We start from the raw sequence: 12,202 nt of genomic DNA, 5'->3' as shown, positions 1-12,202 counted from the left end.
CTGCATCTTTGATTACAACTTTTCTGGTTGAGGGAAAGATTACACTGGGAAGCAATTTGTGCCTGCAAACATAATTCAGTTGAGAAAAGACCTGATTAAAAATACCACATTATTCTAAACAAATGACCAGAGGAAAATCTAAAATCTCTGCGTTCATGAATTACTTTTATATGTGCCATTAGACCATGAAGTAAGCAGGGTAAGATTGAAAGACTGATGCCTACCACTTGGGAAAATGATTTTCCGTTTAAAGGGGCAGTTCCCCCAAAATAAGAGAAGTCCAGTTGATTGACAGAGGTTAAAAAATGTATTGCTTAAATCATCAGTCCTTCTGCCTTATCTGTTGTAAACAATAGGCGTCTATGTAAGCAGAAGTATAAACAGCAGTTTGCTTTGAGAGACAGCACCACTGAGATGAATGGACCACTTGATCCCCTATAGGGGTAGACACTGTTTGTCCAGCTAATCTCTGGACCTTCTCAATGTTATGGTGCACTGTTTTTTTTCTTGAGCAAAGTGCATAATAATAGTAACTGGAGAACCACATGAAGCAGTAGGACATGGACATCAGTAAACACTTTGGTTAGTGTTTACACTGGATGTTGTTCTGAGTTTGGACTGATGCTGAGAGGAAATTAGGTCCTTTGGGTGGCATAATGTGTATAATATCAAATGATGGCGGAAGGCATTTACCGCTTCAAAATTTCCAATTTCCAAACACAGGCGATCGGAGGTCCTAAGTTAATGGGCAATGATTATGTTGGATGTGATGTTGGTATGTACTGATAGCATCAGTAAAAACAGAGCTAAAATGGTGGTTTGAGCTTCCTGTTGCTCCAGTTCCTCTGACAGCTTGATTCTGATAAGAGTGAACTAGCAGCCAGAGGCATTATGCTGTTTTGCGAGGACCTAGGTCCCGTTTTAAAAGATTGTCTCCTCCAAAGGTTCCATTAATAAAACCTCTGCCATCACCCTCTCAACAACACACCATCAAGCTAGCCAGATCTATAGATTTTACCGGGCACACTCTGTTCCTCGACTTAAAAGCCAACTGGCATCAAGGAGGCCATTTTGGTTAAATGATTTCATGATGAATTCATAACATACCATATGAATACATATACAGTACATAGTTGAGGCAACTCAATTAGCAGAGAAATGAGCAGTTCTTAGACAAATCCATCACAATTATCTGCACATGTTCTGACAGCGAACGCCTCTATCCATCCATTGTGTAAAACAGTGAGTAGCCATATTATATTCTGTGAATTGTGGGACATTTTATGTCTTAAATGTCAATCAGATTTGGTTAGAAACAATTACAAAGGCCTTAAATGAAGGTTAAAGAGGTTACGACTAAATTATCAAGAAAATCAATCTTTTACGGGAAGGTCTATGCCTCAAGGTCTTTTCCTGATAAGGTCACCTTTAAAAGCTAGAGTAAAAAACAAAGCTAATCAAGAGCATGTCACAGATCGCCATGGGTCACGCCAGAGGGAGACTTCTGACCCCCAGAGAGAGGCTTTCCCTCAGCTAGCATGTTATCAGTACGAAGCGTGCCGGCCTCATAAATGATGTGGGTCATAAATCAAGGTTGTGCACGTGGTATGAAGATTATCGTTGTTGGCCATTTGTCTGCTGATGCAGCTGGGCAAACAGCATGAGTCACCCTGTGAGTAATCACACTGAGAAAATCTGAGGGGAAATACGCTGTCCTCAAAGACAAATGAGGGGCAGGAAATTGGACAAATGGGATGTGTAAGGAACATGAGGAATTTTTCCAGAAATATGTTTTCAATAATTTTTGTCATTACAAATGTAACGAAAAGTATACTGCTCACTGAGAAGAATCCTGAAACAGAGTGACTTATTACAGTAATATTCTAAACATCAATAAATGCATCATTAAAAGGACATTCAAATTTTATATACTGTACTGTACAATTTCATCTTGATTTCACACCAAAATAACTAACATAAATTATGATCCAGCAGCAAAGAAAAGACACAGATATAAAAGTTATTTGACAGGGTTAAGACCCCTACCTTATCACCCCCCAGATAATCCACATATAATCCAAGCAGTAGAATGTCTAGCATCACCCAGCCTCCAGTCCTGGATAGACAACGCATGACTGCAGGAGCTGAATGCACATCGGGTCTCTCTCCGTATCCAAACTTTTCCAACATGTATAGAGGACGCTTTACTCTGCAGCACTATGAAAGCACGAGTCATCACAGACCCACCCAGACCCTACCCCTGCCTCCTCCCTGCCTGCCAAACCTGTAGAGTGGTGCACAGTGCTCCACCCCGGTGCTCCATCCCAGCCAAGAGCATCAGGAAGGATGTGCAGGGCTAACTATAGGGTTATTTTGTTATATCAGACAGAAAACAATTAGTGAAGGCTATTTCTGCACTGAGGTCTCAAACCTCATGTCCTTGTCTGCTGTTAGTCATTAAACTTGTGAGTAAAAACCATGAGATGATTTAACACAACGTTGCTTTAAAGCTACCACTCCTCATGAGCCATGGTCATACTTGCTCCAGGAAACCAAACAAAACCAAAACAGTTGCTCTGGAGCACTGAGTTTGCTAATTTTCCACTCAGATGGAAGAGACTCCAAGCCACTATGCTCCATGGACAGCATTTATCAGTACAATTTATCAGTGTACCAGCAAATTCTGTAGAGGAGTGAGTAGTTTTCTTACCACATGTAAATTGCGAAACCCTTAATCCATGGCAATTAAGCAAAGGCTACAACTAAAAAAGCACTGTGGAGGCAAATGTCAAACCCCGCTGTCAATTACATCCAGAGGAAAGATGCCACAAAGAGGAAAAGCTACAGAGATCTTCTTATTTCTCATTAGGGCAACCACTGAAGTGCTTTCCAAAACGCCTCATCACGTCTAATCAGATTGGAAATGATAATTTCACTGTGGAGACCTCCAGCACTCGGAATCAAAGCTGTGGGATAGGAACGAAGCCAACTCCTTCAAAGAGGCAGGATTAGACCACAACGACTCCATAAACGCCAGTTCAAACCGTACAACATGGGCCTTGTTGTTCTTTGACTGAACTGTATGCAAAGAGCCTTAGATTTTCACAAGTTTCGCAGAAGAAAGTTCCCTTCAGGTTCAGGACTTAGTCCCAAAATAAACTCCCTTTCTTCACTATCGGCTATCCCTACAACTTATAATTGCTTCCAGAAACACTTTGCAGCCAAGGGGGCCAAAGTACACTCACACAGACATTTAGACATTGCTATCTAATGTAGATTATCTCTAGTGTGATGAGAGAGGAACAGGTTACCAGAGCAATAAAGACACCATTGACACCTCCCTGACATAACATTTAGCAGCAGCAATTTATTTAGCGTACAACTGGGGCATCAAATTACAGGTCGGCGAATATAATGACAGGTTTAAACGCTTCTAGACCATAGACACTGATGATAGGTGAGCCCTGCCAAGGGACAGGAATACTGAGAGCTCTGATATGAAATAAGAACAGCGTGGTACACACATGGGGCTGCCGCAAGGCCCTGTAATTATTTCCCCTCTCCAGTGAGGTGTATTATCACACACAGGCCTCCACTAAAGAGGGATCATTTCAACTGTCCCGGTGCAACGGGGGGGCTGGCAAAGCCCTAGCTGGACTAGGCGCAGAGCATCATGGGAAATCATGCCCTCATCATCTCAAGGCAAGCCAGCAATGAGAGCGCACACACTAAACCCCATAGATGCGCCTTACCCAGAAGGCCTATCTCCAGCTGTGCGTTTTTGGCTTTGGCGCTTAGTAAGCACTTAACTGTGTTTCTTAAAACCCAATGCAGAGGTTTACACTATTGTACTGCATACGATAAACAATATCCAGATGTAAAAGTGGCTCTGGATGTCATCATTGATGGGAGGAGAAAAATTGCACTCTTCACAGTATACAGATGTCTGAGCTCCATTTGCCCAATCTTACATTAAGTAACCTGTAGCCTCAGGGCTTTCCTTAACCCGAACAGCACACTGTGAGGTCATCATTTGCTATTTTATTCAGTTAGGCTGAAATGATGAATATGACTTTATAATAGCTTTCACTGTCTCTTTGGTTAGGTGGGGCAGTCACATGTTGCTCATGCTAGTATGTCATTCCATAACTTGCTGTCGAGCTTACCAGGAAAAGACTACATTAGATTAAAAGAGCATGTATTGGTCTGACTATTGGTCAGACACTAGACAATGAGCAACTATCTACCAAAGTGTCTTACATGCTGAAACTGTATAAACTGTATAAATGACTGTAATATTACTTCCTCCTGAATAGGGAAACCTATCTAACTGTATCTGTGTTTGGGTACACCAAAGACCCTGCAGGTTTGGAGCCTTCCACTCTCAGATTTGAATCAGAGCTTTGAACACATACGCCATGGGTGGGAAACTGTTCCATGGCCTGTATTCTCTACAAATTGGCAGTGTGGTTTTATGGAGACAATGGTATTGCTTCTGTATCTCTATTAGCAATTTGCAGTTTGATTTTATGGGGGTAATGCCTCTTAGAGGAGCATTCTCTACGGGGTTCCTCAGACAGCAACCGCATACCCTGTAGGGTAGGCCATGTGTTTTATGGGGAATAAACTTAATGCGGTTTCTTCACAGAGAAAAGGCTTGTTAAAAGCAAGGCCAAATATAAACGATCCAGGCATATCTTTTTTAGTAGAGATAACATTGAGAAGTACAGTGCGTGTGTTGCAGAGCATGAAGCAAAGAATGTTGGCTTGTTATTGTATTATCCTGTCCCTAACCATACAAATGCAGTTTTAAACAGGCATAATCCAGAACTACCCCCTCATCTCATCTGTCTAAAACAAGGCCCTCTATGAAAAGCACCAATGCTTTGCCACAAAGTCCCTACCCCCTTTGTTGCAGTTCGTTCAATTGTAGCCAAGCAATTCCCATGACGGCGATGAATCAAATCAGTTTTTCCACTTAGGAAAAAAACAAGCAGTTTTATGGGAACTCATGAGAAATCACTGTAATCCCCTCGCTTCCGTTTTGTCCATTTGCAGACTTCTGGGGCCATCCGTGTCCTCCACGCTCCAGCTGAGGCCCATTTGCCCCATGTTGGGGCCACTGCCCTTGGGCCATTTACAGCACAGTCATTTCTCACTGTTCCTCTGACCCAACTCCCCAGGTAACAGTGTTCTAGCACCCCACTGTAGCTCACTGTCATTCAGAGAGTTATTAAAAGTGTATCTGTGCACGGGGATGTCTTTAACAGTTGCCTACTCACCAGCACATTAGTCTGTCTGATGCTGGGCCTCACATCTCTTGTCCCGTGCACAAGAATTGGACCTTCGTCATCAGTAGAGCTCTCTGTGAGGTCTAATGGGTCGCCAGAGGAAAATAAGGTCCCCTGCAGTAAATTATGGCAAGAGAAATTAAGAATATGACATTTACAGTAAGGATAATGCATATATTATACATAGGGATATACAGTGTTAACTGTTTCTGTTCAAAGGGTTTCTGACATGCACTGTGCCGGTTTACAAATGTATTGCAACAACATTTTTGAGTGAGTTTATCCCTCTATCACAGGGTCAAGCCTGGTTTACCTGTGTTTTGTGTGTGGACCGCGGAGCTTTTGAGACGCCACACTCGGTGTTGTAGAGGGTGCAGTGATCTTTCGCGGTGTCTGAGTCTCCCATCAGGAAGGTCATCTGTCTCAGTTCTCCCTGCAGAGATAAGAACACGTCAGTGGGTTCCAGTCTGGGGGGGAGCTGCACTGATCTGTCCACCCAGATAAACACACACCTCTCCTTCACTGGACATGGATCTAGTTCCTTTACGCTCCTCGTCACGGCCCAACTCTTTTTGTTTTACACATTTTGTTTCACCTCCTTGTTGGGGAGCAGCCACAAATCTGATACGATAAGATGACAGGTGATTCCCTTCTGAGGGGTGAAGGGTTTGGGCGCAGGAACAGATAGGCCCTCTTTGCACTTGGCACTGAATAGTGACGTATACTTGGATGTTGCCCATATTTAAATTTGAAAGATAAGTGGGGGCAAATTTGTAATAGGAATGTGTTCAAGACTAGTTGTCCTGATTCCAACATAGACAATAGGCAGCTTGGGTACTTCTTATTACAATGCAGGAACAAAGATATCTAATATATACTGTATATAAAGGCATTAGCTTAATTTAGACAAACTTTGCCTTTGCCAAAAAAGATAATGTTGTGATCTCCATGTTCATATAACAATATAACTTTGCGCTCAAAGACAAACAACTGAGTCAAATGTTGAATAAACTGCATAATTCTAGGAGATCCTGTACTGCCATCATCCAGAAGACATTTACAAATGGCAGCTAGAGAAACCAAACATTCAAAAGAACAATTTGCTTTTGAAATATGCTGTAGTTGTCTTAAGTTGCTTATTCTGGCTTTGAAAATGTTGATTGCAAATGTCATGGCATCTCTACAGCTTATCCTGATGCACTAGTGCATTTCTGGAAAAGCAATAACTCAATAATTCGAAATGATTTTTTGTTCATGTGTTTTCCTTTAATTCCAAGTGAAAATAGCATGACATAGGTGACTAAATCATGAACATCCTGCAGACATTGATAATATTTGTGAAACAGCTCATCACACAGACCAAGGAGTTCCCATCATTAAAAAGTATTAGAGTATATTATCATCACATACACCTTGAAGCAGGCCATCTCTGATGTCCACAGGCAGTGAGAGAAACAACTCAGATGTTCTAGGTATGTACTGTCCAGCAGCGCACTGATAAATAGCAGCAAGACTTGTCAAGCAGACCTAATATAAGTGAAGTATCACCAGAGAATGAGGACAGCGCTGGGTTCAGTGAGAGCATCACACCACCTGAGTACCAGCAGCTTAGGGGTCTGGGGAGTCTTCTTGAGGGGTATTTATGATTGAATGAGAGGATGATCAGATTCGAGAGGTACAGAAGACCCACACAGATGCCAACATAAAGTGATGAATTTCTGTTATAGGCACTGACATACTACACAGACCATCACTGAAACATAATTCATTGCGTCAGGAAAACATAGAAAACCAATTACATAGCACAGACAAATTGACTGGATCCTCCTGCTTGTATGCGTCTGCAAGCAATGTGTCTACTTCTTGACTCTTGACATCTTACTGTATGTTGTTTCATTAGATGAGGTTACATTAGAGACACAGTTGTTAATGAATATGATCAAAACGAATGCACAGATAATATAAATGCAACACAACCATAAAAAGGTTTCCTGTTTGGTACTTACTTCAAACGGTGTCTCAAATCCTTCAAGGATCCCGCCTACAGTCAGGAGTCCTTCAGTAGTAATGCCCATGTAGGGGTAAACCCACTTCACTCTCTCAACCAGGACACAGTCTACATACAGTGTCAGCCCTTTGGAGGACACTCCGATAGAGATAGAGTGCCACTGGGAATCAGATATTGAAACTGGAAACCTAAGAAGTATAAAAAGGATAGGTAGGAATATGAAAGGATAAGTAGGAATGTGAATGGATAACAAGGAGTATGAATGAGTTGTGAAAATGTCAACCTAGCCTATGTCTTAACTTGACAAGTTGAAATGCTGTATGCTTTCACTATGAAACAGCAACAATTTTAGGAATATTTTGATTAAATTAATTAAAAAAATCAACTAAAATAAAATGTATGTACAAAATAAGTATGTGTTATTGTGTCCAAATCATGACCACATTCTAAACACATACAAATCTGTACCATTAAGGGAAATTGTATTCATTTCACAGAAATATAATCTATATTTTAAAGTGTTTGGTTATTGTGTCCTGTGGATTGACCCACTCGTAGTCTCGCTGCTGTGTGCTGATGAAGGTGAGACTGTAGGGGCTGAGGCGGAGCTGCAGCAGGATGTGGTTTTGGAAGTTGAGCAGGGTCAGCAGGCTGCGGTCCACGTCCTGGGAGCTCCTCAACTGCACAAGGATGCTGAACTCCTCTGCAAACCTGAAAATGGGAGAGTTGAACGTGGACACATAAATGCATACACATAAATGCATCACACAGATAATCTGGCCATTGCTGGGGTCTTCAGATGGGATCACATCAGGTGCTATCAACTAGCTGCCACATCTTAAACTAGCTTTGAATACCAGTTTGTGAAAGCTGAACTGTTGAACCTTATTGTTGTGCTTTAGTGTGTAGGCCTCCCAAATCTACCCAAAATATCATATATCCGTTTACTTACTTCTTAGGTACTCTCCTTCTGAGTGTGGATAGAATTTTAATAGTTAGACATTTTAACATTCCTGTGTATTGCCCTGACACACCTTTTGTCAAAGAAGTCCTTAACAAAATCGACTGTTTCAATAAAGTCCAAACTATAACTGATTCTACTCTGAAATGGAGACACACTTCTGACTTAATGTTGTCACATAGTTTTACTTTGTGTGATCTTGTAGTGTTTAATATCCATTCACCGACCAATTGCTTTTAATGCATCTGACGCATCTAGCAATCAGACAAAAGCCCTCCACTGTCAGGTGACAGATGTAGAGCTCTTACGGCTAGTCACTTTTGTGTCCCTTTGTGGCCCTAAGATCCTCTGATGAAGTTTTACTGCCTTTACCTTGGTCCTAAATCATGCAATAAGCCTCCCATTTTATATCAGATTTCACAAGAAATGTACTTTTACAAACTAGCAACCAGTTTTAAAGTGATGTCTTGCTCTTTTTAATGCGTTTTAGTCCAGTTTGAGGTTTTATTTTGTATCAGTGCTCTTAGTTCAGTCTAAGGTTGCTCTACTGTTGTTGATCAAGTTTACTCCCAATTCGAACTTGATTGATTTTAGACATAAGCCCTAAAACAGAGAAAGAGGTCTGACGGCTAGTCACTTTTGTGTTTCCTAGACGCCTATTTCTGAGTATAATTCTCAGCCAGACACTGAAAAACTAGTCGTTTGTTTCAACTCAGGGTGTCCCTCAGTTTTCAATACTACAGCACCTAGGAGGTAGTGTAGACCCAAAACTAATTTTCAAGCCCTGATTAAATGACAATGCACGCACGTTATGGATCATATCATCCAAATCAGCTTCACAATACGTCACACAATATGTGTAATGTCACTTCCCTGCCTCGCTGGCCTGGTGTCTCATATGAAACACTGGTTTTAATCCCTCTCACCTTTTAAAAGAATCATGTTGTGGGTAGAAATGTCATAAACAAATCATTGGTCTCTGGAATTGTACCTTCATTTTTAAGCTGCTGACTCAGGGGGCTGTTCTGCCTTGGATACAGTGGATCATAGAGTGTTACTTGAGTGGTTGGAGCGTTGTATTGAGGTAAGCACCTGAGTGATTTGCATCTTATTTATCTGATTTACTTTTGCGGTAAATACTGATGGCATCTTCTCAAATGTTGCCCCCCTCTCATGGTTCATTATCAACTCCCCTTCTGTTCTCACTCTAGTTACTGCCCCCTAGACAGATATTTCCCTGGTCTGGTCATGACTTTGACTGCCAAGATGATATTAAGTTTTGGATGGGTAATAGCTTTCTGAGGCTTAATGAGAGCAAGACAGAGGTTATTATCTTTGTATTATTAGAAAGATAGAGAGAGGTTATTATCTTTCTGCTAAATGACTAAATGCAAATGTAATTATCTTTGGTTCTCCTACCACCAGTGCAGTCATTAACACTGTGCTTGGTCCATTTCCGACATACCAAATGTCTGTCGTAACGAACCTTGGACTGTTTTTTGACTCAGATTTAAAATTTGACAGACAACTAAATTATTTGGCTAGTGCCTCATTTTACCAACTGAGAACAATAGCTGAAGTGCAAAATTCTAAAGATGGTGGGAAGGTGGTTCGTGCGTTCAGGTATTCACCAGGCATCACTGAACTACAAGTTGTCCAAATTGCGGCAGCTAGACTTGTCAAATGGACTAAGAAGATTTATCATGCCACACCTCTTTTGCCTACACTGTTAGCTCCTGGTGACGTTTCAGATTGATTTTAAGATTTTGTTTGTTTTTAAGGCTGTGAATGGTCTAGACAAGGGCCCTAAGATCCTCTGATGTAGTATTACTGGTTTGACCTGGGCCCTAAATCATGCAATAAGCATCCCATTTTATATCAGATTAGACTAGAAATGTACTCTTACACACTGGCATTCCCTGGGTTTTAATGTGATGTTGTGCTCTTTTGAGTGCATTTTAGTCCTGTCTGAGGTTGTATTTTGTAGTAGTGCTTGCTTGCTTTGTTTTAGTTGTTTATTTCCTTTAATTCTTGTCTAAATGTATTATCTAATCTATTTACTTCGATTGGAAAGCACTTTGGAACTACTGTATTCAAATGTGCTATTCAAATATAGCTGACTTGACTTGACTTGAAACTCATACAAACACTGAGGCATGTGTTCACATGCACACAGTAGCCTACAGTATTTAAATGTCTAAGTATGTCATGGATCTCCCAGCATGAAAGAGAGGTATCAGCATAAATCCCATACAGTGTAGTACGTCCACAGACACAGACACAGACACACACAAACTTTCTCTTTCACCCCCTCCTCGACAACATATTTTAAAATCCCAGCATGTGAAAGACCTCCCAGCATGAGAGGGTCAACCTCATATCAATCAGTATCTCTTTCACTGCTATCATGCGATCTAAATTACCTTAATCCAAATGCCTCTGCTGCAGGCATTGCCAGGGTAGAGTACACACCGATTTGAAGAACTGGACACTTTGAATCCTCTTCTGATAGAGTTACATTATTGCTGTCCAACCCTGAAATGTGTTCTAGGAGGTTCACAATCTCTGTGGGGAGAGGAACAAACAACATCTCCCAAGATGAGCATAATAATAAATCTGTGGAGTATCGGCCAAGGAATAAATGCATTAACAAACAGAAATACCGTTTTGAGCGAATGCATTTATGTGAAGACTTTTCATGAGATGGATTCTGATATTAATGCACAGCATCTCATTCTCTTACATTTTGTATGGCTTCCTTTTTTACACAGACTCAGTAAAATGTTGCATTCTTACTTTCGGCGCAAGCTAGCTCTCAGATACACCTCAAGCACGGTCGACATTGATATACGTGGACAAACACAGCTATTCACTTAATGTGGACTTAACATCACTTCTAAGTAAGTCTTTAATCAATCACAGGAAAGGAGCTGTTGAGTGTTAGTAAATGGTCTGCTTCTGCTCAACCTCACTTGCAAAAAAAAAATCAGAAAAAGAAAAAAAAATATTCTCTGCACTGTGGATGCTGTTTTTTTTTTGCAGGGGTGGTCTAGAAACAAACAGCAACTGTCCTCCACTACCAAACCACCCCGCCCCTGAGACAACACCCCGCCCCTACAGTCTGCCCCTCCGCTCAGGTCTTGCCCCCCAGCCAGGGTCAACACCATCACGAGGCCGCAGGACCCTCACGGCGGTGCCAGGACCACCCTGTCTGCCACCGGCCTGAATGTTGCCAGTGACTGACTCCACTTCTTTTCATGGATGATCTTGAAAAGAACCATGGGAATTCCCAGGACAGAATTCATTTTTCCCACCCTGATCCCTCAGAAGACGGAGGCAGACGTGGTGAGAGGTACCCTCTGATGGACTTTCCATACCACTCTCTTTAGGATGATGACAGAGTCAATGGATTCCGCCTGCCTTTACATGCCCCCTCACTCTCGTTTTCTCCTTCTGATGGGTTTGGCAGTGAAAAGGAGTTTGGAGACAGCTCTGCACTTGTAAAGTTTGTCATGGTCATATTGTGTGGTTTGTGAATGCTAGAACAGACATTGAATGATCAAAAGACAAGGTCCACCAACAGCTGCTCTTTAAGACCACCAAAGACATGAATAATTCCAACCCATGTACATAATCACATCAACAAAAGGATATGAACACCTGACCCTGTCAACAAGTGATCAATGATTCAAATCAGGTTGTCTATGAATAAAAGCACTTACAGTTCGTTTAATTGTAGATAATATTCCTGCAAAGGCAGAGGAGGCTCTTAAGGTCATGTGTTTGGGCCAAACAAGAGATAAATGACCAGTTAATATTGTTAACAGAACTGTATGTTCATGTTCTTTGACCACAATGGGAGGGTAAACTTTTTAAAAATCCTCAAACTAATACAAAAAAAATATTTGGCCCTTACTTTAATGGTGTTTGGTTTAGCCAAGA

The sequence above is a fragment of the Sprattus sprattus genome (genome assembly GCF_963457725.1).
Source record: "Sprattus sprattus genome assembly, chromosome: 15".
NCBI lineage: Eukaryota > Metazoa > Chordata > Actinopteri > Clupeiformes > Clupeidae > Sprattus > Sprattus sprattus.
This window is presented reverse-complemented; position numbering follows the sequence as displayed.